This window comes from Oryzias latipes, chromosome 20 (assembly GCF_053564925.1).
Source record: "Oryzias latipes strain Hd-rR chromosome 20, Olatipes_Hd-rR_3.1".
NCBI classification, from domain to species: domain Eukaryota; kingdom Metazoa; phylum Chordata; class Actinopteri; order Beloniformes; family Adrianichthyidae; genus Oryzias; species Oryzias latipes.
The window spans coordinates 3,377,131-3,401,124 of NC_136256.1; the positions used below are offsets into that span (position 1 = coordinate 3,377,131).

General features: G+C 44.9%; 2 long non-coding RNA genes across 4 annotated transcripts; both read right to left on the reverse strand.

Moving 5' to 3' along the window:
* Positions 1–3,678: 3,678 nt before the first annotated feature.
* Positions 3,679–4,588, reverse strand: LOC144988316 (uncharacterized). Its single transcript, XR_013652179.1, has 2 exons — positions 4,003–4,588; positions 3,679–3,919 (listed from the first exon to the last, which is right to left on the reverse strand). It is a non-coding gene; the product is annotated as an uncharacterized LOC144988316 (long non-coding RNA).
* Positions 4,589–4,593: 5 nt separating this feature from the next.
* LOC144988315 (uncharacterized) lies at positions 4,594–6,724 on the reverse strand. Of its 3 annotated transcripts, XR_013652178.1 has the most exons (4): positions 5,553–6,639; positions 5,263–5,469; positions 4,730–5,196; positions 4,594–4,623 (listed from the first exon to the last, which is right to left on the reverse strand). It is a non-coding gene; the product is annotated as an uncharacterized LOC144988315 (long non-coding RNA). The 3 variants fall into 3 exon arrangements; XR_013652176.1 differs by having other exon boundaries at positions 4,730–5,469; XR_013652177.1 differs by having other exon boundaries at positions 4,607–5,469; positions 5,553–6,724.
* Positions 6,725–23,994: the final 17,270 nt, after the last annotated feature.

Consider the following 23,994-nt stretch of genomic DNA (forward strand, 5'->3'; position numbering starts at 1 on the left):
ACAGGTGTTAGCTCACCTTTGCACTAATAGTTTGCATGATTTAATGAAGGATATATTTCACACTAGTTGGTTTTAAGGCATAAGTATGCGTGTGTGAACACTATCTGTTTTGTGTACATGTTGACATGTGGACATTTTTGCAGCTAGTAGGTGTGTTTGTAACATTTGTGTGTGTGTGTGGACAGGCCCCGCCCTTTTTGTACTACATTTGAACCTTACCGTAATGATAAACAACCAGTAAACTTGCTGCTCTATGCTGCTTCATGGTCTTACCCCCCCCCCCCCTCCTATTATTACCCTCCTACCCCCCCCCTCTCTCTAACATCCCTCTCTCTTCTTCCCTTCTTTCCTTTTCCGTCCAGTCCAACACCAAAGATTTTCAAACATGATTGAAATTAATAAAGTTTGGCCTCAATTCCAAAAGGGGTTTATTCAGTCATACCTTTGGTTTGTCTGAAGATTAATAACCCCTGTTGTTAAAGTAAAATATGTCCAACACAAGAGGCCCTCAGTTCTCATCTGCCTGCCCAGCTGTTGGACAGGACAAGTTAGAAAAAAAAAAAAAGAAGAAGAAAAAAAGGAAAAACAAGAGTAAGTTCTACTACATGGGTTTCTTTCTCTCCAGACCTCCTTTAGATCCAAGTCTTTGGTAAACTGCAGCATAGTTTATTTACTTTTACAATTTGATTTATCTGTGTGTGATGATTTAATCCATAGCAGAATTGAGGGTGCAGTTGAAATGGCAAGCTAGGATAGTGGCCCTTGAGTGTAGAGAGTTCACAGAATAAGTTGTTAAAGAAATGAAATTCGGTTCATTCTTATTTGGTGCATACATGTTAACCAAAATTATCAACTCAGAGAAAAGTGTACCTTGGATCAGCAAGTATACCTTCCCATTTTATCTGCTGTTATCTTATGAGTTTTAATCCTTGTGCTATCCTAGGCCCTTTAACATTGTAGGTTAATATATATTATCATAACGGTTGCGCCAACTGAAGTGGCAGCAAGTTCGTGTAGTGCTGTGTTTTTGCTGTTAAAGTAGCTTTTTTGTGCTTTTTCTTCTCATCCTTTTTGACCAAAATGTGCATCTACAAGTACTCGAGAGATATCCTCCTTCAATTACGACGTACATCGAACAGATTAAAACATCTGATTCCTCCGGAGATTAAGAAGCCCTTCCGTGGATGCCGTGCTGGGGCTAAACTTAAGGCTAGAAGGTGGAGAGACAAGCCCTTCTTACCATCGGTTATCATGGGGAATGTAAACTCTCTACCGAACAAGTGTGAGGAGCTGATGGCCTTGATAAAAACTGACGAGGCATACCGTGTGTGTTTATATCTGCTCACGGAGAGCTGGCTGACTGACGTGATCCCCCACTCAGCTGTTAGCATCCCCGGCTACGCTCTCGTCAGAGCAGACAGAGAGGTGGAACTATGCGGAAAAATGAAGGGTGGTGGACGTGCTGTTTTGGTCAGCAACAAGTGGTGCCATCCCGGTCAAAAACAAGATCTGCACTCGTGATGTGGAGCTCTTGGTGGTCGGTATAAGACCATACTATCTTCCATGAGAGTTTTCCAACGTAGTCGCCATTGTTATTTACATTCCGCAGCGGGCGGACCCATCGTCAGCATGTGACGTCATCCAGGAAGTGGCGCGAGGGCTCAGTCTGCACACCCAGCGGCGCTCATCATAATATCGGGGGACTTCAATCATGTTGATGTGAGCTCTCACTTAGGGGTTTTCACACAATATGTGAACTGTCCAACTAGACACAACACTCTGTGTTATGTGAATTTAAGATCTGCCTACACTGAAGTGGCTCTGCCCCTCCTTGATAGGTCTAATCATAACCTCATTCAGCTCAGACCATCATATAAGCCATGTGTGATGAGGCTGCCGAAAGCTACCAGATCCTTTAGGCAGAGAACTCCTGAGACAGCAGCCATGCTAAGGGACTGTTTTGAATCCACCGACTGGGACTTGCTGGTGGGAGACAGTGACAGTGACATCGATCAGGCTGTGGTGTGTGTCACTGATTACATCCACCTCTGTACAGATGTGGCAGTGCCTCTGAAAAAAGTGCGCTGCTTTCCCAATAACAAGCCGTGGATTAAAAGCAGTACGAAGCACCTGTTAAATCGGAAGAAACAGGCCTTTAAGACTGGCGATCGGCACAAAGCGAGGGTGGCTTAACATGATCTGAGAAGAGCCATAAGGCGCGCCAGGAGGGATTACAAATTGAGAGTAAACTGCAGAATAAGAACACTCGGGAGGAGTGGAGCGGCATGAGAGCCATTACTGGCTTTAAGAGGAGGGGATGGACTGTGCCTGATGATGTGGCCAAGGCGGATGAGTTCAACCATTTTTATAATAGGTTTGACTCAGTACACTCTCACCCATGCCCAACCATCAGTGACTCCTCCACCTCTGCTGCTGTGACCGGCTCCCCTTTTCCACCCAGTGGCGGGTCCTTGACTTCTGCTGCTGTGGTTGGTTCCTCTACTCCACCAAGTGGCAGCTCCTACACCTCTGCGGCTGTGGCCTGCTCTTCTCCTCCACCCAGCAGCGGGTTTCCCATCTATGATGCTGTGATCGGCTCCTCGTTACCATCTCGCGGTGGTTCCTCCATCATAGCAGCTATGACCGGGTCCTCTTCTCCACTTGATGGAGGAGATGGTGGATGCCTGCTCCAGCTGCAGCTCTGATGCTGTGCCACCTATATTTGTAGAGGAAGTGTGCATAGAGCTCAGGAGGCTCAACGGTTGGAAATCTGCTGGTCCTGACGGAATATCACCACGGTTGCTAAAGGATTGTGCGTCAAAGCACAATACAATAATATGCAATAAATTGTATTCCAATTTAAAGGGTTAATGATATTTTGGGATTTGAGCCAATTATGAAAAGAAGACCAAAACTCTTTTACATGAAAACATTTCATAGAAAAGATGTTCCATAGTTTCTACATAATTTCCACAAAAGACACAAAGATCACTATCCCAGTTAAAGTGAGAATGTAAAAAATTATTGGAAGGGTAAATATCATTTAATGGAAATGCTCCAAAAATAGCACTGCTCATGTAGCAAATCATTATATTGTGGCGATTTGGGGGTTAGCGTCGCCTTCAACTTTTAAAGACTCATGGGAAGTGGGGAATCTCGGGTGTGTTAAATCGCTCACCATAAGTGAGGGAGCTGTGAGCAGAAGTGAGGTCAATGCTGTTTGGCTAGTGGTGGGTGCGCTCAAAATAAATGGACAGATATTGTCCGCCAACTTATGTGAGTGTCGTTTTCAACAAACCGGGGTTGTGCTTTGCAAAGTGCACGGCTAGCAGGTTTGGACATGTCAAGTGAGGCAGCTACAAAGTAAGAGGATAGTGAATTAAGTAGGGATGGGAATCGAAGCCCCATGAAGCTCTCATGGGGCTTTGTGTAAATGTGCCAGAAAAATGAATGAAGCATTTGGGGCTTAGAAACCACACAGAACAGCGGCATCTGGTGGCAGACAGGACATATATCATCTACTCCACTAAGTTCCTTGCCCTTGTAACACTTCAGTGTGGAAATAAAACAAAGACAATGTTTGAAGATTTGTGAGAAGTGCTTGTGTTACATTGTGAATGCCATGTATAAAGTGAGAATGAGTGATTGTGAACCAGGGTCTAACATGACTGGGTGGGATACATGTTATAGATTTTTATTTAAAAACAGAATTTTCTCCACTGTGCTGGGCTTCAGCCCGTTTCGTCTTTGGCTGACGATTTCGCCAGCCTTGGAGAAGATCCTCTCACAAGGCACAGATGAAGCTGGTGTGCATAAAAACTTCATTGCCAGCTTGTAGAGATGTGGGTATAAAACCTTGTGGGTAACCCAGTATCTCAGTGGGTCCTGAGTCCTTGGGATGTGAGGTTCCTTTAAGTACCTAGAAGGACATTAATAGCCTATTGTCATGCAGCAGTCTAAAATGAGCAGAAGTTATGATGAGGATTCTAATCTTTACTGTACCTCTGAACCTCCACTGTTGCACTGGCAGTTGTGCTGGTCACCTGCTGTTGAACCCCCACATGCCTGTCCAGCAGGGCCCAGAGACCACCATCTTCCTGCTGTCTTGAAGGACCTTCTCTAGGTGGCGACTGTGGCTGTGCCTCTGGAAGTAGCGCCTGCATTGTTGCAGCACACTCTTTAGTGAGTCGCTCTATGGCCGTGTGGGCAGAGCCTTGGCTGCAGAACCCCAGCTCTTTAAACCTTGGGTCCAACAAGGTTGCCATTGACAGAGCAGTGACCTTCTCCAGAGCTGAAAACCTCTCATGGAGATTGTTCTTCAAGTTAGTGGCCAGTTTTTCACCAAGTGGGTGTGTGATCTGACCACACCTGCTTGAGATGTAATGTTTCAGCATTTTGACCATGGGAATGACTTTGGATGCTGACACTCGTTTTTCTGTCGAAAGCTCAACTGTGGCCTCTTGAAACGGTGAAACAACGCTCAAGCAGTGGTGTATGGCCTGGTAGTCCTCTGAGGTGAGTGGAGGAAGGTCTGTATGGAGGGTGGCCAGAGCTGCCCCCAGTGGCTCTCTCTCCTTAAACAGCCTTTCCAACATTAAATGTGCTGTTCCATCTTGTTTCCACCTAAGATAAGACAGCAAGCACATTTTAAAGGAGAGAAGAAAGTAACACAATAAACAACTGCAAAAACATGTAAAATCTTAGATTTAAAAAAAAGAAAATGTTTCACCTCTTGTATTAATTTGTGCTCTGGCCTGGCCAGCTGTCGCTGCATCTCTGACAGCTTCTCCTTCGCTGTGGTGCTGGATTTAAAAAGACCAACAATCCTACGCCCCTTACTTCGGATATCCTCTAGTTCAGGGGTTTGGGCAAGGGACTTTTTCATCACCAAATTAAGCATATGTGCAAAACACGTTATGTGCCGAAGCAGTAATATATTAGCACATGCAACAATGTTGGGAGCACAGTCTGTAACCAGGCCTGTCACCTGGAAGAAAGATTACATGTTCACAAATCATGTATATTAGGTATTGGGAGGCCATATTGATGAATGATTTTGTACTTTATTGATCTGGCTCGCACATTCCCTTTAATTCCCCATTCTTCCATGAGAAGATTTTTGGCCTCAGCCAAGTGAGCTGCAGTGTGGGTTTGGGGAAACTTCAGAACCCCCAAGACCACAGAGGCCAGCTCCACCTAGAATGAACAAAGTCAAACTGAGATACATAAACCAAAGCATTGCACAAAGCAGGGGATACCTACCTCCTCGGTGATAAAATGGCATGTTACAGCCAAGTAAGCGTCCATGTTAATGGATGTCCACATGTCTGCTGTAAGGCTGACAGCAGAGGCCCTGCTAACCACATCTAAAGCCTTCTCCTTTTTGGCTTTGTACTTCTCCTCCACCATTGTCCTCAAGGCCTTCCTATTAGGAATTATGTAGGATGGGTCCAAAAGGTTGACAAAAGCCTAATAGTGACAAATAAAATACAGCTTATTATGTACACAAAAACATAAATAATGTAAATGCTATATAATATTAGCCACCTTACCTTGAAGCCTTTGTCTTCAACAATTGAAAATGGTTGTGCATCCATTACAATCATATCCACCAATGCAGAATCAAGTTCTTGCTTTCTTGACACTGCAAAATATACATATGAAGAAAAAAAAATATTAATTGTAGAAGCTGAGCCTCGAACCCGGAACCTCAGCATTCACATGTCACTGATTTTTCCACTGAGCTATCTGTTTCAGTTCTAGCGTACCATTAGTTAGATATATTCTTATTACCAATACGAGGTGGATTGAAGGCTTGATTGGCCGACTGCGGAGTTTCAACATGATGAACGGAGCGGAGATGTCGCATCATGGAGGATGTACTATCATTAAATGCAAATTCATGTTTGCAAATCAAACATTGCACAAAAAAAAAAATGGAAAGAATAAAAATGATTCCTTTCAACTGACAGACATACCTATAAAACTGACATAATCAGCAATGGCTACTAATAAAATAACGTTAATAGTGTATTACCTTATTTGGAGAAATCAAGTTGAAATGATCCCAAGCCACAGAACGTTTTTTACCGGGTGCCATGACGTTGATTCTTACGATACATGGGAAACAACAGAACTGGTCAGGAAATGTTGTTTGGGATTCATCTGTATTTATAGACAACAGCGCGCCCTTCTGATCAAACACACCTGAGATCTGAAACCTGGTTCAGGTGAGTGATGCATTTGGCGCGTCATACGTCATCAATCACGTGATCTGCGCTGGTTGACACACGCTTTGAAACATTGTGCCGAAACACTCTGTTTCATGAAGGTGAACCGCGCGCCGAAGCCCCGTGTCAAACGGGCCATCCCTAGAATTAAGACTTGTGTGCAACGGTACTTGCCTGGTTAGTAGGGGGTGGTGAATCAGTGCTTGCTTTAGTAATTGTGGCACTTTAGTTCTGCTATCGTGAAATATATGGAGTATGGAACGGCCTGTAACTTGCGAATCGGCGCTCCCGCCTTTGAGAAAGAGGCGTGTGTGTGTGTGTGTGTGTGTGTGTGTGTGTGTGTGTGTGTGTGTGTGTGTGTGTGTGTGTGTGTGTGAGAGGAGGAGAAGGGGAAGGGTAGTTGCGAGGAAAAACAGCGCACGGAGACCATTGCGCAACACCTGGATCATCGGGTGGCTTAAATTACTCAGCTCATTCTAATAACGTCATTCTTCACTAACTATTGCGGACATTTTTAATACTTGTCTGTATTTTCCATATACATTTATTTTTACGGTTGTTTAGTTTGTGATAGTAACGTATAAATAAAAACAGCAGGTGATGCAGGCTGGAAAACAGCTGCACTTTTTCAGACCATAAATAAACAATAGATCATTTGTTTATGAAAGTATTGAGGATTTTGGAGGATTTTTACTGTTGGTGTTGCAAAAAATTATGAAAATGCCAAATATTTTTGTCGTAATCCCAGTGAAGAGTTCTGTAATTTAGTTTTTAATGTTTTATGAGACCTAAACATGATTTTCACAATAACAGGTTTTTAAATAATTAAATCCCTCATACATTTCACAAAGACGCACACTGGGCCAGAGACTCAAATAGGACCAAAGACACACACACAGGACCAAAGACACACACAGTACATCACACACAGGACCAGAGACACACACAGGACCAGAGACACACACAAGACCAGAGACACACACAGGACCAAATGTTACAGATGGTCAGAGAGGATAAACCCAGAAGCAGGAAGACTCAAACAAATCCATCAAGTTTTAAGCTTTTACTTGAACCAAACAGGATCCGAACAGAGAAGATGCTCCAACACAAAACACAGAGAGAACAGAACTTAAATAGGAAGCAACATGATTGCAGGCAGCTGTGATCAATTAGTGAGGGACCACAGCTAACCTGCCAGAAATGCAACCAAAAGAAACACCACTATGGCCGAGCACCAAAGTACATCTCTGACATGTTAGTGCCATATGAACCATCTCGTACTCTGAGGACCTCAGGGGCCGGCCTCCTGTTGATTCCCAGAGTCAGAACTAAACAAGGGGAATCAGCGTTTCAATATTCTGCGGCTAAAATCTGGAACAGCCTCCCTGAAGTCGTAAGACAGGCCTCTTCTGTGTTCATGTTCAAATCTAGTCTTAAAACATTTCTGTTTAGCCGTGTATGTGACTGAAAAGTCCTATCTGAACTTTTCTTTCCTTTCCTTCCTTTATTTTTAAATCAATTTTAAAATTTTTTCTTTTCTTTTAAACTAAATTTTACGTTGATTATTTCTATCATGTATTGTGATTTTAATGCATTTTTCTGTTTTGTGAAGCACCTTGAATTACTTTGTGTACGAATTGTGCTATACAAATAAACTTGCCTTGCCTTGCCTTGCCACTAGAGGGAAACCATAACACCAAAGACAGACACAGATCATCACACACCAAGCAGAAATGAACTTATTGCTAAAAATTATGTCAGGAGTTCAGCTCTAAAATGATAACAGAGCAAAGAAAATGGAATAATTTTGATGTATTATTTCTAATTATTAAAAATTTCATGGCTTTGTTTGTTCATATTTGCATAATTTTGACAGAATATATTTATTATTCTGGATTAATATTCCTGTCTGTTTTTATTCACATTTATGTTTAAAAAGTTAAAGTTAAGTTAAAGTTTTAAAGCTTTAAAGTTTAGCTTTAGTGTGTTCAATAAATGTTTATCTTGTTCGGCTGCAACCTAAAGTGTGTTTTGGATTTAGGCCCCCCTGCAACTGAGTTTGACCCCCCCTGTAAGACGAGTCTAGAAAATTCATGCATGTTTTTGTGTGTAAAATAAGCAATTAAAAAAAGAGCACACAAAAGGACGTCATCAAATTGTGTTTGTGTGTGTGTGTGTGGGGGGGGGGGGGGGGGGGTAGAAGGTTTTTAGTAAGATAAGATAAGATAAGATATTCCTTTATTAGTCCCGCGATGCGGAAATTTCCTTATTGCGGCAGCAGTACAGGAACAGAGAGCAGTATATAAAAGAAAAAAGACTATGGAGTAAGTATAAACACCTATATACACACTATACACACATACATTACAAAATATTGCGCATTGCACAGGATGATCATATGATCGGTTATTGCACAGGGTAGGATAAGACCAAGTCGATGATGTTGTTTTACGTGGTTCACTGGGAGCAGCTAAGGTTGTAAAGTCTGATGTCGCTCCTTCAGACACTTAGGATGTCTCAGTCTGACGTTGAAGGGGCTGTGCAGTGAGGACACAGACTCATACATGGGGTGGGCGTCGTTCACGTAAACAGGTCCTGTGGCGCCCTTCATTCCACTTAGTGCCCAGGAAATAGTCCTCAGTCTCAAAAAGGTTGGTGACCCCCACTCCATAGGATAGCACCAGGGTTAAAGGGGATGGAACTATGTATTAAGGTCATTACCCCTCTTGCCTGAGAGGTAAATGGTCCTGAAAACATCTCTCTTTTCCACCTTTTCTGAATCTTTAGGTCCTCATTCACTGTATGGTGAGTTTCTTGAAGAAAGATTATTTTGGACTGCATTTTCTTTGGCCTTCGCATGACTTGTTTTATTTTCTTTAGAGTGGACAGCCCTCTGCAGTTCCATGAAGTCATTTTAATTTCTGAAATACTGGACATGGTGATTGGTTACAAATTTATCTCTTGGACAAATATAGATTTTCACTTTCAAACATAGAAAAAATTCAAACACGTCTCGGATGCTTTGAACTGCATCAACATCTGAACAATCTCCCCTTGGCTTTGGAGCCAATTTCCCCCAACCCAGTATGTCACTGTGAAAGTGTTACGGATCATTCCACACTTAATGAAGAGTGACCCAGATTTCACCATGAAAATAAAAAATTAACACCTCCTCCCTCTTTAAGTGAGAAATTAAATTCAAAGAAGAAATCTTCAATTGTTGCAAATGTCACAAATATATAACAGAGTAAAATAAAAAATATATATTTTAAATGCAGCAACCTGCCTTAAAAAGCCTTTTAAATCACATCAAACTTAAAGTGTCCTGTTGTTACTAGGTAAAAATAACTACCCGGTACCTTTTATACATCAGCGTACTAGTGAAACATCAGTTTAACTTTAAATGTATAATCACGGTTCACCTCATTCTGTTTAAAGTTAGTCCAATAATACCACTGGTGTTAGAACTTCCACAGCTCTCTTATACATTTTTTTAAGTGGACATAATTCAGTTTTTACTCATCATGGAGGTTGACTCACAGTGATCCAGGTTTTCAGGTGTAATGGTCTTTTTTTTTTACTGCTCACAGTTATCCTGTGCTGTCCTTGTCTCATATCCCGCATATGAAGTTTTCTGCTTCCTTCACTTTTCCAAACACGTGTTTTATTCTTGAAGGTAACCAGTAGCTTGGCTGGAAACATCACGCCATGTCTTATTCCCATGTCACGCAGTTGTCTCCTCACAGGGTCGAACTCTTTCTGCTTTTTATGAACAGTAATTCCGTTGCTATATCCGGATAGAACTGACCAGAATTTCCTTTTTAGCTTTCACTGCTTTTATCACCAGAACCTTGTTTGTCTCTGTTGCTGAGGAATTTCATGATGAGTGAATCAGATCTTAGGCCAACACGGTGAGCCCTCTCCAGGAACCGCTTTGATCTGAGCGTGGGAATGTCCAATGCCTCTGGGAGCCATGTCTCCAGGAATGAACACGCATCGCCTCCCTCCACTTTTTCAGGTGGATTTACCAGCCTCAAGTTGGCTCTCCTGGATCTGCTTTCCAGATCTACGATCTTGCTCTCCATATTTCATGCTTGGTTTTCGAGACATGAAACTTTAGCCTGGAGGCTCATCACCGTGTCTTCAGTGGCGGAGATGCCCGTCTCCGCGTTCACAATCCGCTCCATGCATTCTCCAACCTCGCTTCTCATCTCTTTAATTAACATCTCTTTAATTAAGGCTAAAACTCAAATTTCGTTGAAAAGTCCACCTTAAGCTCCTTGATAGGTTTCAAAATTGTGGCTTCATTAAGATCTTTGGTACTTGTCGGGCAGTCGGCATCATTGCTAGCGTTAGCACCACTGCTATCGTTAGCTTCCATGTTACCACTGCCATCCTGGTTCTTTTTGAACCTGAAGTCAATTTTCCATTGTGAGGGTTTATTACGACCTTTGCTCGATTTTCCTTGTCCCGCCAACATAATCAGAGTTTTAGCGGGCTTACTGTAAAGGATAGTTTGTTAAATGAGTTGTTTGCAGGAGTTTAGCTTAAAGTGTTTGCAAGAGGGAGGTGGCCGTCCGCCTCTCTAGGGTGCTACCGTGCCGGAAGTCTCTTCAACTCTTTTTTGTCTTCAGATCAATACAGAAGTGCTTCTGCTTTACCTTCTCAGGTGTGGGCGTTAAAATAAAATGCTCCCCGATCTAAAGTAAATACAAACCCTCCCTGTAGAAAAGTCCCATCACTGCACAGAGTAAGCCTCACCTTTGTGTTGGTTTGCATGGTTGCAACACCCTCTACCCTTTCCTTGGCCTCTGAGCGTGGATCCACCAGGATTAAAAAGCAGATTATTGAGACATGCTGGAACTCTCACTGAGGGAGGAGTTAACAGTGCGTCAGCCCATTTATTTGAACACACCCGCAACTGCCAAACAGCATGCACCTCACTTCTGTTCACAGCTCCCTCAGTTTGGGGAGGACATTTACATCCACGATTGCCCACTTCCCATGAGTCTTAAGGGCTTAAGGCGGGGCTAACCCCCAGGTCACCACACTGTGTTGTAGATTGAGGATGTTTATGTGCTGAAACCGCGTGCGTGTTTAAGAAGGAGCAGAGAGCTGCAGCGGAAGGAGGGCAGAACTGGAAAGCAGCTCTCCTCTCCTTCCGCGGCAGCAATATGGTAGTAACAGGGCTGATTAAAAAAACATACCAGTAAAAGAGAGCAGCAGCGACTTAAAAGCACGTGCCTCTGCGCAGCGCGTGCGCCAGAAGTTTCCCTCCACACCAGTGACACACTGATGCTCCGCGGACGTCTCTGCGCTCCGCCCTCGCCCCGCTGGCTCCTTGTCTACCTTCTGTGACACCCCTCGTAAGGGGGCACCAAGGAGGAGCGCTTTGTGCCCCCTGACGTCCGGTCCCTGTGCGCGGCTGCCGGTGGACGGAGCAACCCGTGTCTCTGAGCAGAGCAACCGGACTTAAATTTTTGTCTTTGAGGGGCGGGGAGGATGCTGTGTTATGGGACGGACGCTTCAGACTGCCATCTGTCACGCAGCTTTATGTGAACGAGCAGCTGAATTCAGGAGGACCATGTCTCCAGCTCACACAGCGGCTTTGGGGCGGTGTGAGCTTTTCAAATCAAAATGCCGCTCAGTCCTTAGAAACTGTTCAAACAATCACATAGATTTGTGTTTCCAGTGGTGTCCCGACAAAATAAAGACTGATGGTATTCCCACATATTTATGTGCAGCCAAGATGCAGATTGCAGCTTTTCCCGCATGGATTCATGATCATCCAGGCTAAATGTTGTTGTTAGCGCATGTTAGCCTTCACCTTACCGTTCTTCCGGCTTTGTTCTACCACAAAAAAGCACTGACCACACAGATTAAAAATAAAATGATGAGCGAACAGGCGCTTCATAATAACCATAACAATAATAAAAGCACATTTTTTTTTTTTTTTTTCTTTTTCTAACTTGTCCTGTCCAACAGCTAGGCAGACAGATGAGAGCTGAGGGCCTCTTGGGTTGGACATATTTTACTTTAACAAGAGGGGTTATTAATCTTCAGACAAACCAAAGGTATGTCTGAATAAACCCCTTTTGTAATTGAGGCCAAACTTTATTAATTCCAAACATGTCTGAAAATCTTTGGTGTTGGACCGGACGGAAAAGGAAAGAGGGGAAGAAGAAAGAGGGACGTTAGAGAGAGGGGGGGTAGGGGGTGATAATAGGAGGGGAAGGGGGATAAGACCATGAAGCAGCATAAAGCAACAAGTTTACTGGTTGTTAATCATTATGGTAAGGTTCAAATGTAAAAAAAAAAAAAAAACAAAAAAAAAGGGCGGAGCCTGTCCACACACACACTCAAATGTTATAAACACACCTGTTAGTTGCAAAAATGTCCACCTGTCGACATGTACACAAAACAGATAGTGTTCACACGCATACTTATGCCTTAAAACCAACTAGTGTGAAATATTTCAGTCATTCAGTCTGTTGAGCTAACACCTGTGCTCAGGTGAGTGTTTATGTTCTTCTAAAATGGATGGTGGAACGTGAAAAGAAGGAGGGAGAGTGCCCAGCCATCCCCACCCCAAGACCCCCACCGCACCAGCAGCGGCAGCCGGATTCCCCCCAACACCACACGGGAACCGGCAGGGAACAACCGCCGCCCGGGCGACCAAGCCCGCCACCCAGGCCAGGGCCAGCAGGGCCGCCGCAAGGCCCCCAGAGCCAGAGAGCAGGGAGGCACGGAGGGAAAGAGGGCGCCGCCCCAGCCCAACCAGGAGAGCAGCCCCCCCGCCGCGCCGGGAGAACCTAACGCAGGGCCCCACCGGAGAAGGACGCCCACAGCCCCAGACGAGCACCCCACCACCACCCAGGAGTTCCGGGCATCCCCCCGCCCCAACCCCAGGTATGGGCCAGGACCCCCCAAGGGAGACCCACTCCGCACCCCAGGCAGCCATCCGCCCGGCCCACGGTTGGTCCAGGGAGGAGCGAGGCAGGGGCCCGCCGCCCCCGCCCAGGAGGGGGGAACCCCGGGGAAAAAAGAGGGCCCACAAGGGGTGTTGTAAATATGGCCCGACCAGGCTCGGCCACAGTTGGAAATTTGGCGGGGCCCAGCACTCAGGAGCAAGGACCAGAACCCACCCCCCAGGGACACGAACACCCCCGGCTCAGATGTACTGTGAACCCCCCCACCGCGCGGAGAGAGCACCGCCGGGCCCAGGAAGCCAGCACCCCGGGGACACAGCCGCCGTTGCAAAGGGGCCCGTACCCCCCACCAGGGAAGAGGCAGGGGACAGATGGTCCCAGGTCCCACCTTCCTTGCAAAATGTGTGTGCGTGTATGTGTGTTTGAGAGAGTGTGTGTGTGCATGTGTGTGTGTTTATGTTGGGATGTATATATTGAGGGGGGAGGGGTGTGTGTACTAAGGGGGGTGCGGTTAAAATTGGCGGGTAGGGCACTAAGGGGACGTCTCCTGATTACTCACAGTGACGTCCCCTCACCCTCCCCACCAAGGGGCCCTAAATGTCTAAGGTGCGGTTAAAATTGGCGGGTAGGGTGCTAGGAGGACATCCGCTGCTTGCTGGCAGTGATGTCCAAGCACCCCCCCTACCAAGGGCCCTACATGTCTAAGGTGCCAATAAAACCGAAAGAGGGGGGGCCCACTCCATACGGCAACCACAGGAGGGGGGTCACTGCCTAGTAAACCCCCCCCCCCAAGGCTCATCGCAGGCTAAGCCCCCCACCCCCTCACCCTATTATGAGGTTATATGAGGAAGGGGGTAAGTTGGGGACAGATGATAGACTGTCCCCCGGTGGTCAAACAGCCGTCCCCCGCCCCCCCCCCCAGCAAGGGGGCCAGGCCCACCCAGCCCCGGGGCCCCACCCCCGGAGGCGCAGACACCCCAGGCCCAGCACCACCACCCCCACACAGAGAGAGGGGAGCCAGAAAGCGCCGCCCCCCCCCGGAGCAAGCCCAGGCCCCCACCCCCAAACGCCGGCCCTAGAAGAGCTCTGGTCAGGCCTCGACGAGACCGAGGCAGCCAACCGGCCGGAGAAACCGCCGATGGCCTCAGCGGAGACCCCGACCCGTCAACCCCCCCTGCCCCGTACCAATAGTGCCCCCCCCCCTCCCCCAGAATGCCGCCCCACAGGACAGGGCCGACAAGACCCCCACCCCACCCCACCCCCAGACCCCGCAGCCGAAGCGGATGACACCCAGAGTGACCGGGGGCCCCAAGAGGGTTGTCCCGTCCCGCCCCAGAGCCAGGGAAGGGCCGATCCCAGCCCCAGGTGTAGACGGGAAGCCCATCCAGCGCCGCTGGGCCCCCCCCCCCGAGCAGCGCCCCCCGCCAACCCCCCCCAGCACAGGCAAAGGGACCACCCCCCCAAGCCAAGCCAGACCACCACCCCACCCCCCCAACCACGCACCCCCACACCCAAGCCCAGAGGACCACGCAGCGCCCCAGGCCGCCCCACCCAGGCGCCGGACCCGACCCCCCGACCAACGGAGCCCCCACCACCCCCGGCCAGGCACCGGAGGCCCCGACCCCCACCCCGGCCCACGGCAGAAGGGCAAGAAGCAGCGACGACCATGCCCCCCCCACCCCCTAAGTCACGGAGTTAGCTATGGGAGACCAGAGAGACCGAATTCTTTCAAAGTTACTTGAACTTTGGGCTGACATTTTTTCCAAGCTGATATGATCAAGCAGCAGATTTCTGTGTTGACTTATATTTTTATTTTTTTTGCTTTTCCAATTTATTAAAATAGTTTTTTTAGCAATGCAAAGAGTTATGAAAATGATAGAGCCTAATCCTCCTTCTACATCGATGGCACTCATGTCACCAAGCACACAAAGTGACGGTGAAGCTGTGATTGAAACCTTAAGCCAGACTGATAGATCGGCACATACCTGCTGCCAGAGAGCCTGGACAGGCGTGCAGAACCATAGTGCATGCATGTAATTGTCAGGTAGATTACTGTCACAGTGCTGACAAATGTCTGAGTTACTGAGACCCATCTTGAACATCCTCTGTCCAGTGTAGTAAATTCTGTGAAGAGTTTTGAAATGGATTAGCTGCAGATTTGGATTTTTTGTCATTTTAAAGGTGTTTAGACAAAGTTCTGACCAAAAACTTTCATCTGTGCTGATGCTCAAATCCGCATCCCATTTTGTTGTCGGAAGTGAAATATTGTTATCTAAATTACATAAAAGTTTGTATATTTTGGAGAGAGTTTTATTCATTGAGAAATTGATCAGAGTGGTAACTACATCTGGTAGCTTTAAATCGTTGTCTCTGTATTTAAACTTTTTAGTAATAATTGATTTAAGTTGCTGATATTCCAAGAAGTTATATATTCCATGTTTGTCTTGAAGTTCCTGGGGAGTTATGAATCTTCTATCAATAATTATGTGCTCTAGTTGTTTTATGCCCCCTGCTTGCCAAGCTGGGAAGTGGATAATTTTTTTGTTTATGAGGATGTCTGGGTTGTTCCAGATGGGTGTCATTTTGCACGGTTGAATTGATGATTTTGATATTTTGAGAAATTCCCACCAGGCTGTTAAAGTGGCATTTATATTAATACTTTTGAAACAATCCTGTTTTTTAACTATTTGACTAATAAATGGAAGATCTGACAGGTTGATCTTTCCACATAACGCCTGTTCCAAGTCTAACCATGAGTTTGTTTCTGGATTATTTTTTAACCATTTTAAGATGTATTGTAATCTATTTGCAAGAAAGTAATTGTGGAAGTTAGGTAATTCTAATCCTCCACAGCTTTTTGCAGATTTTAAAGTTTTTAGACTAATTCTTGCAGGTTTATTGTTCCATAGAAAGCTTGATATGGATGAGTCTAATGTTTTGAACCATTTTAATGGCGGTTGTGTGGGAATCATTGAGAAGAGATAATTAACTTTGGGTAAGATTTTCATTTTAACCGTGGCTACCTTGCCCATAAGGGACAAAGGCAGGTTGGTCCAGCGTGTTAGATCGTCCTGTATGTTTTTCAGTAATGGGGTGTAGTTTAGCAGCACCAGTTCTGATATTTTGGGGGAAAAATAAATACCTAGATATTTTATATTGCCTGATTTAACTGGTATTGTGAGTCCTTGCTCCGCATTACTGTTCAGTGGTAATAAAACAGATTTATTCCAATTAATGGAATAGTCTGATATAGAAGAGAATTCATTAATGATTGTTGCCGTTTCATTTACAGAATGTATATTACTTAAAAACAGTAATATGTCATCTGCATAGAGACTAATTTTATGATGGCTGTGTTTGGTTTTAATTCCTTTAATACTCTCATTCTGTCTTATTGCTGCAGCTAGAGGCTCGATAAATATTGCAAAAAGCGAGGGGGAGAGTGGGCAACCCTGTCTAGTTCCTCTTCCAAGAAAAAACCTGTTGGAAGTCTGTTTATTAGTTCTAACTGATGCATTGGGGTTGTGATATAATATTTTGATCCAATTGATGAATGATTCTCCAAACCCAAACTTATGGAGGGCAGCAATGAGGAACTTCCAATTTACTCTATCAAAGGCTTTTTCAGCATCCAGTGATAGTATAGTCATTTCCTGGTTTTTGATGGTGGCAAAGTCTATTATGTTAACGAGTCTGCGGACATTGTCATCCGAGTGTCTGCCTTTGATGAATCCAGTTTGATCAAAGTCAATTATGTGAGGAGTGACTTTTTCTATTCTCTGTGCTAGTGCTTTGCAGATAATTTTTACATCTGCATTAATTAAAGAAATGGGGCGATAGCTTGAAAGACTCGTGGGGTCTTTGTCTGGTTTTAGAAGAAGGATAATGTTGGCAGAGTTCATGTTAGGTGGTAGAGATTGGCTTTCATTGATAAATTTTACCGTTTTATAAAACGTTGGTGCCAGTTGTTCCCAGAATTCCTTATAAAACTCTGCAGGAAAGCCGTCAGGCCCTGGTGCTTTACCATTAGGCATAAGTAACAGAGCTTCATGAAGCTCAGACAACGAGAGCGGAGAGTCTAAATTTGTGATTTGATCTTCGTTTAACTTGGGCAGGTTTATATTGTTGAGAAATGAGTTGATGCTTTGTTCTGATGGATTGATCTGTGGAGTGTATAAGTTTTGATAAAAGTCTTTAAACGCATTATTAATTTTTACCGGGTCATGGGTGACATTCCCTGTTTGGTCCATAATCGAAGTGATTGTTGATTTTTCTTTATTAATTTTAAGCTGATTAGCTAGAAATTTGCCAGATTTATTTGAGTTTTCATATCTTTCCAGTCGAAGCCTTTGTATCTGGAATTGTGTTTGTTTATTGATGATGTCATTTAACTGCAGCTTTAAATTTTTCAGGTCCCCCAGTATGTGTTCCTGTGCAGAAGCAGCATAAGCAGTCTCCAGAGTTTTTATTTTATTTCCTAATTCTAATAAATCTGCTTTCTCCTTGCGTTTTTTATGCGTTGAATAAGAGATGATTTTCCCTCTCATGACTGCTTTTGCTGCTTCCCAAAGAATACTTGGTGATATTTCAGAAGTATCGTTGAATTCTAAGAAGGTTGCCCACTCTTTTTTAAAGAATTCAATAAATTCCTGGTCTTTTAACAAAGACGTATTAAACCTCCAGGTTGAACCCGAGGGTCTGGGTACTTCCCTTGAAATAGTAACAGAAACTGGTGCATGGTCACTGATAATAATTGGATGAATGTTGGAACTTTTAATTTCTTTCAAAAGGGAGTTACTGACTAATAAATAATCTAAACGAGATTGTGAATGGTGAACTGGAGAAAAAAAGGTGAACCCCTTAGTGTTTGGATGACATGAGCGCCAAGCGTCGCAGAGACCCAGATCATTCATGTACTGCTTTAGAATACTTGCAGACTGCCATGTACGCTGGTTTGCTGCTGTGCTGAGTCTGTCAAGTTCAGGGTCCAAAACAAGGTTGACGTCTCCTCCTATAATGATTGTGGAGTCAGAGTGAACTGAGAGTGAGGTAAAGAATCTGTGAAAGAAGGAAGAGTCGTCAACATTAGGACCATAGATGCTGGCGATGCAAAAGTCTTTATTCTGAATGGATATATTAATGATTACAAATCTGCCTTCTGGGTCAGTAACTGTATCCTTATGAGTAAATGTAACATTTTTATTAATCAAAACTGCAACCCCTCTTTGTTTGGAGTTGAAACTGGCAGAATACATAGCTGGATACTGGGAACAGCACAGGAGATGACCAGCTGATAATGATAAATGGGTCTCCTGCAGCAGAGCTATATCTGCTTTAAGATCATTCAGGTGATTTAACACTTTCAATCTCTTTGGCCCAGAACCAAGTCCACGCACATTCCAGCTAACGATGTTAAGACTGTTCATAGCTGTTCTAACCGGGAGAGGGCTAAATAGTGCGTGTGCCCGTCCGTGTGCGCGTGCCCGCTGTGCGTACCTGCTACACTGACAAGCGCTATGCGTTGTGGGTGAACGTGTCTTGGCTATGAGCTGCATGTTATGTGCGTCCTGTGTGAGCCTAAGTGAGGTTTTTGCAGTTTATCAACGTGTGTGTGCGGGATCGCGTGTGCATGCTCTTATGCGCGCTAGTATGCGCGCGCGCCCGTTCCGTGCATAAATAAATACTCACCGTGGTTGCGTTGACTTTACCTGATTCACATATGAGGAAATGGGAAGGGGGGGGGACAAGAGAAAAGAGAGAGGGAAAGAGAAAGAACAAAAAACAAAAACAACGAAACAACAACAGAAACATGAATGTGAGAGAGAGAAAAAACACTTTTCCTGAGAGGTGTGGATTATTGATGATCCGATTATTTCCTAGTTAAATAAGTTTGCGGGTTTCTTCTGGGCAGCGCAGATGTCAGTGCGCCTCTGAAAGCCTTCAGCACAGCCAGGGTGTTACCTCGGGGTCCCGGAACAGCTTGCCATTCACAAAAAGTTTATCAACGGCAACCACCGCGCGTGCTCCAGCAGACAGGTGCTTCCTCCTCAGCGGGAAGAGGATTTTCCGCCGGCGGAGGATCTCGCCTGGAAACTGATCATTCACACTGTATTGTGTGTCTTTCAGCTCTCGCCCTCTGCTTTTTACCTGCATCTTTTGTTTATAATGTTCAAATTTAGCAACAATAGGACGGGGACGCTGATTGTCCGGCCTTTTTCCTCAAAATGGTTCTGTTTCAAAATTGTGGCTTCATTAAGATCTTTGGTACTTGTCGGGCAGTCGGCATCATTGCTAGCGTTAGCACCACTGCTATCGTTACCTTCCATGTTACCACTGCCATCCTGGTTCTTTTTGAACCTGAAGTCAATTTTCCATTGTGAGGGTTTATTACGACCTTTGCTCGATTTTCCTTGTCCCGCCAACATAATCAGAGTTTTAGCGGGCTTACTGTAAAGGATAGTTTGTTAAATGAGTTGTTTGCAGGAGTTTAGCTTAAAGTGTTTGCAAGAGGGAGGTGGCCGTCCGCCTCTCTAGGGTGCTACCGTGCCGGAAGTCTCTTCAACTCTTTTTTGTCTTCAGATCAATACAGAAGTGCTTCTGCTTTACCTTCTCAGGTGTGGGCGTTAAAATAAAATGCTCCCCGATCTAAAGTAAATACAAACCCTCCCTGTAGAAAAGTCCCATCACTGCACAGAGTAAGCCTCACCTTTGTGTTGGTTTGCATGGTTGCAACACCCTCTACCCTTTCCTTGGCCTCTGAGCGTGGATCCACCAGGATTAAAAAGCAGATTATTGAGACATGCTGGAACTCTCACTGAGGGAGGAGTTAACAGTGCGTCAGCCCATTTATTTGAACACACCCGCAACTGCCAAACAGCATGCACCTCACTTCTGTTCACAGCTCCCTCAGTTTGGGGAGGACATTTACATCCACGATTGCCCACTTCCCATGAGTCTTAAGGGCTTAAGGCGGGGCTAACCCCCAGGTCACCACACTGTGTTGTAGATTGAGGATGTATATGTGCTGAAACCGCGTGCGTGTTTAAGAAGGAGCAGAGAGCTGCAGCGGAAGGAGGGCAGAACTGGAAAGCAGCTCTCCTCTCCTTCCGCGGCAGCAATATGGTAGTAACAGGGCTGATTAAAAAAACATACCAGTAAAAGAGAGCAGCAGCGACTTAAAAGCACGTGCCTCTGCGCAGCGCGTGCGCCAGAAGTTTCCCTCCACACCAGTGACACACTGATGCTCCGCGGACGTCTCTGCGCTCCGCCCTCGCCCCGCTGGCTCCTTGTCTACCTTCTCTGACACCCCTCGTAAGGGGGCACCAAGGAGGAGCGCTTTGTGCCCCCTGACGTCCGGTCCCTGTGCGCGGAGCGCGGCTGCCGGTGGACAGAGCGAACCGTGTCTCTGAGCAGAGCAACCGGACTTAAATTTTTGTCTTTGAGGGGCGGGGAGGATGCTGTGTTATGGGACGGACGCTTCAGACTGCCATCTGTCACGCAGCTTTATGTGAACGAGCAGCTGAATTCAGGAGGACCATGTCTCCAGCTCACACAGCGGCTTTGGGGCGGTGTGAGCTTTTCAAATCAAAATGCCGCTCAGTCCTTAGAAACTGTTCAAACAATCACATAGATTTGTGTTTCCAGTGGTGTCCCGACAAAATAAAGACTGATGTTATTCCCACATATTTATGTGCAGCCAAGATGCAGATTGCAGCTTTTCCCGCATGGATTCATGATCATCCAGGCTAAATGTTGTTGTTAGCGCATGTTAGCCTTCACCTTACCGTTCTTCCGGCTTTGTTCTACCACAAAAAAGCACTGACCACACAGATTAAAAATAAAATGATGAGCGAACAGGCGCTTCATAATAACCATAACAATAATAAAAGCACATTTAAAGATCATCTCGTATATCACGGAGCTGCTAAATAGATGGGCTAGTGTCACTCTGACTCAGAGGTAAATTCACTCCTGAGCATGCGCTTTTCTCTCCGCCATGCAGCGGATCGGTTTTTCCAAACCCGTTGGTGATGGTGGATTTTTTTATACTGCTTTTAATGATTGCTTTTAACTTGAAAGCTGCATCACATTGTAGTGGCGATCACATGCACGTTGGGTCTAATGGCACCAAAGGATTGTGGGATGCGGCTGGGCGTGGGTGTTTTTTTTTTTGTTGCACCGTGACTAAAGTGTCTAATAGCTGAAGTGAGGTCCATGCTGTTTGGCTGGGTGTAGGCGTCTCTGAACATAATAGGTTTGTTGCTGGAAGTTGGTTCATGCATTCTGCCTCCCCTCCGAGTCTGCATGAGCGCTCTCGGGGGCCATCACAGAAATCCATAAATTAGCTGCATCATTGAATAAGCTGCAGGGTCGAAAGCATATGACAAAAGTAGTGGCTTATATTCCGGAAATTACAGTAACTGCTTGCCTATGTGACCAGTTTTTGTTTTTAAATTTCAAAGAGGCTGGGGCACAAACCATAAAGAACTTTAAGGAATTCCTCTCTCCTCCTCTGTAAAACTCCACATAAATCTGAAAAGATAAGAGCCCAATTTTGACACTAAGGATTTGTTTTAAAAAACATCCCCCAAAAAGCAGAAGAAACATAATGTAGGCAAGGACACTTCACCAACCTGGAATTCAGTAAGAAGCGCTGGCCATCATTGCATTATTTGACTTACTTCAGGCTCATCCCTCACCGCCTCCTGTCTTCAAAGAGCAAAGGTGATGTCTATAATTTTTCTGATGAGAGGGTCATTTGGAGCTTTCTTCTGCATTTCAATCACAATTGCCTAATAAACAGCTTCAGGGCTACAAACATCCATTCGTTCTGATCTTATTCGTTCTACTAATGTACTAATGAGTTTCCCTTTTCTTGTTTTTTTTTTTTTTTTTTTGTCCCTTGTGGATGTTGTACAGCAGCGGTGCTGACACTTTATCGGCATGCAAGCTACTTTTGAGATGACAAGCTCCAAAGAATTTACCTATATAAACTTACCTGGATATTTACATGTATTTATACCTACAGTACAGACCAAAAGTTTGGACACACCTTCTCATTCAAAGAGTTTTCTTTATTTTTATGTCTATGAAAATTGTAGATTCATACTAAAGGCATAAAAACTATGAATTAACACATGTGGAATAATATACATAACAAAAAAGTGTGAAACAACTGAAAATATGTCATATTGTTCTTCATGAAAGGCACCTTATGCTGTGATTACTGCTTTGCACACTCTTGGCATTCTCTTGATGAGTTTCAAGAGGTAGTCACCAGAAATGGTGTCCAAACAGTCTTGACGGAGTTCCCAGAGATGCTCAGCACTTGTTGCATAGCATGGGTGTAGATGGATTCCAAGAGGAGGGTAAGGTCATGGTGGCAAAAAAAAATCTTATCTTCATCCTCACTCAGCAAACAATGTGTAGACACAAGAAAAAAAACACAATTTCAACACACAAGCATAATACACATGAAGACTTAGTACTTAGTAAAGTACAGTGGGTGGGTGGTGGGGGTGCATCCATGGGAGGCTTTCTTACACCAGACTATGTGCGGAGGTGGGTGTACCAGGATTGCCAAGGTCAAGAAGGGATAAGCAGCAGGTTTCCTCCTCCACACACAGCTGATTCTCACTTTCTGTAGAAGCACGTTTGTTTGTGGAGATCCAAGGGCAGCACCCTCAGCTCTTGGGAGTCAGATTAGATACAATGCTTTCAGGCATCAGCAGTTGTTTTGTCTTGCTAGTTATGTCCTTGACCGGTCAAACATGGTCTTGGATGCAAATGTTATGGTCTGAACTGTAGATGATTTAGAACTAGTCTTGTTGCTCCAACTTGCTATCCACTTTTAGCAGAAGTTCAAGGGTGAGCACTCTGCTCCATTGGCCAGGAGAGCCACGGTGCTTTTGATTGAATTGTAAAAGTCTACTGCTGTGAGTCTGTGCTCTCCATGAAACTCCATGTTCGCCTTTGGATGCAAACCAGCACTCTTTCTTCTTCAAACATGACAAATTTAGTTTTGCAAAGTTCTATTGTGGTTTTATCAGACTTTTCTTTTTATTGACATTCTCCCAAATGTCTTCTGGATCATCCAGATGCTCTCTAGCAAACCTCAGGTGGGCCTACACATGTACTGGCATTTCAGGGAAACACAACTGGGACTGCAGGAGTCCCTGGTGGTGTAGTGTGTTACTGATGATAGCCTTTGTTACTTTGGTCCCAGCTCTCTGCAGGTCATTCACTAGGTCTCCCATGTGGTTCTAGGATTTTTACTCACCGGTTTTGTGATCATTCTGACCCCACAGGGTGAGATCTAGCGGGGAGCCACAGATGGAGGGAGATTATCAGTGTTCTGTATGTCTTACATTTCCTAATAATTGCCCCCACAGGTGATTTCTTCCACCAAGCTGCTTACCTGTTACAGATTCAGTCTCCCAGCCTGGTGCAGTTCCATTATTTTTGCATCTAGTGTCATTTGACAGCTCTTTGGTATTGGCCATAGTGGCATTTGCAGTGTTACTGTTAAGGGTGTGGACAGATGTCTTTTATACCAATACACAGTTCAAACCACTGAAGGATAGAAGAGCTTCTTGAAGGAGAAGTTACAGGTTTATTAGAGCCAGAAATGGTAGGTGTTCATAGGTGACCAAATACTTCTTTTAATCGAGGAATTTACTAATTATATCATTAGAAATCCTATAAAAATCCTGTCTCTCTTAGGGGAAGTACTTGTGATGAAATATGCAGGCCTCTCATCTTTTTAAGTTGGAGAAACTGCATATAAACCAATGGCTGACTGACTGAATATTTCTTTGACCCACTGTTAACTCCAT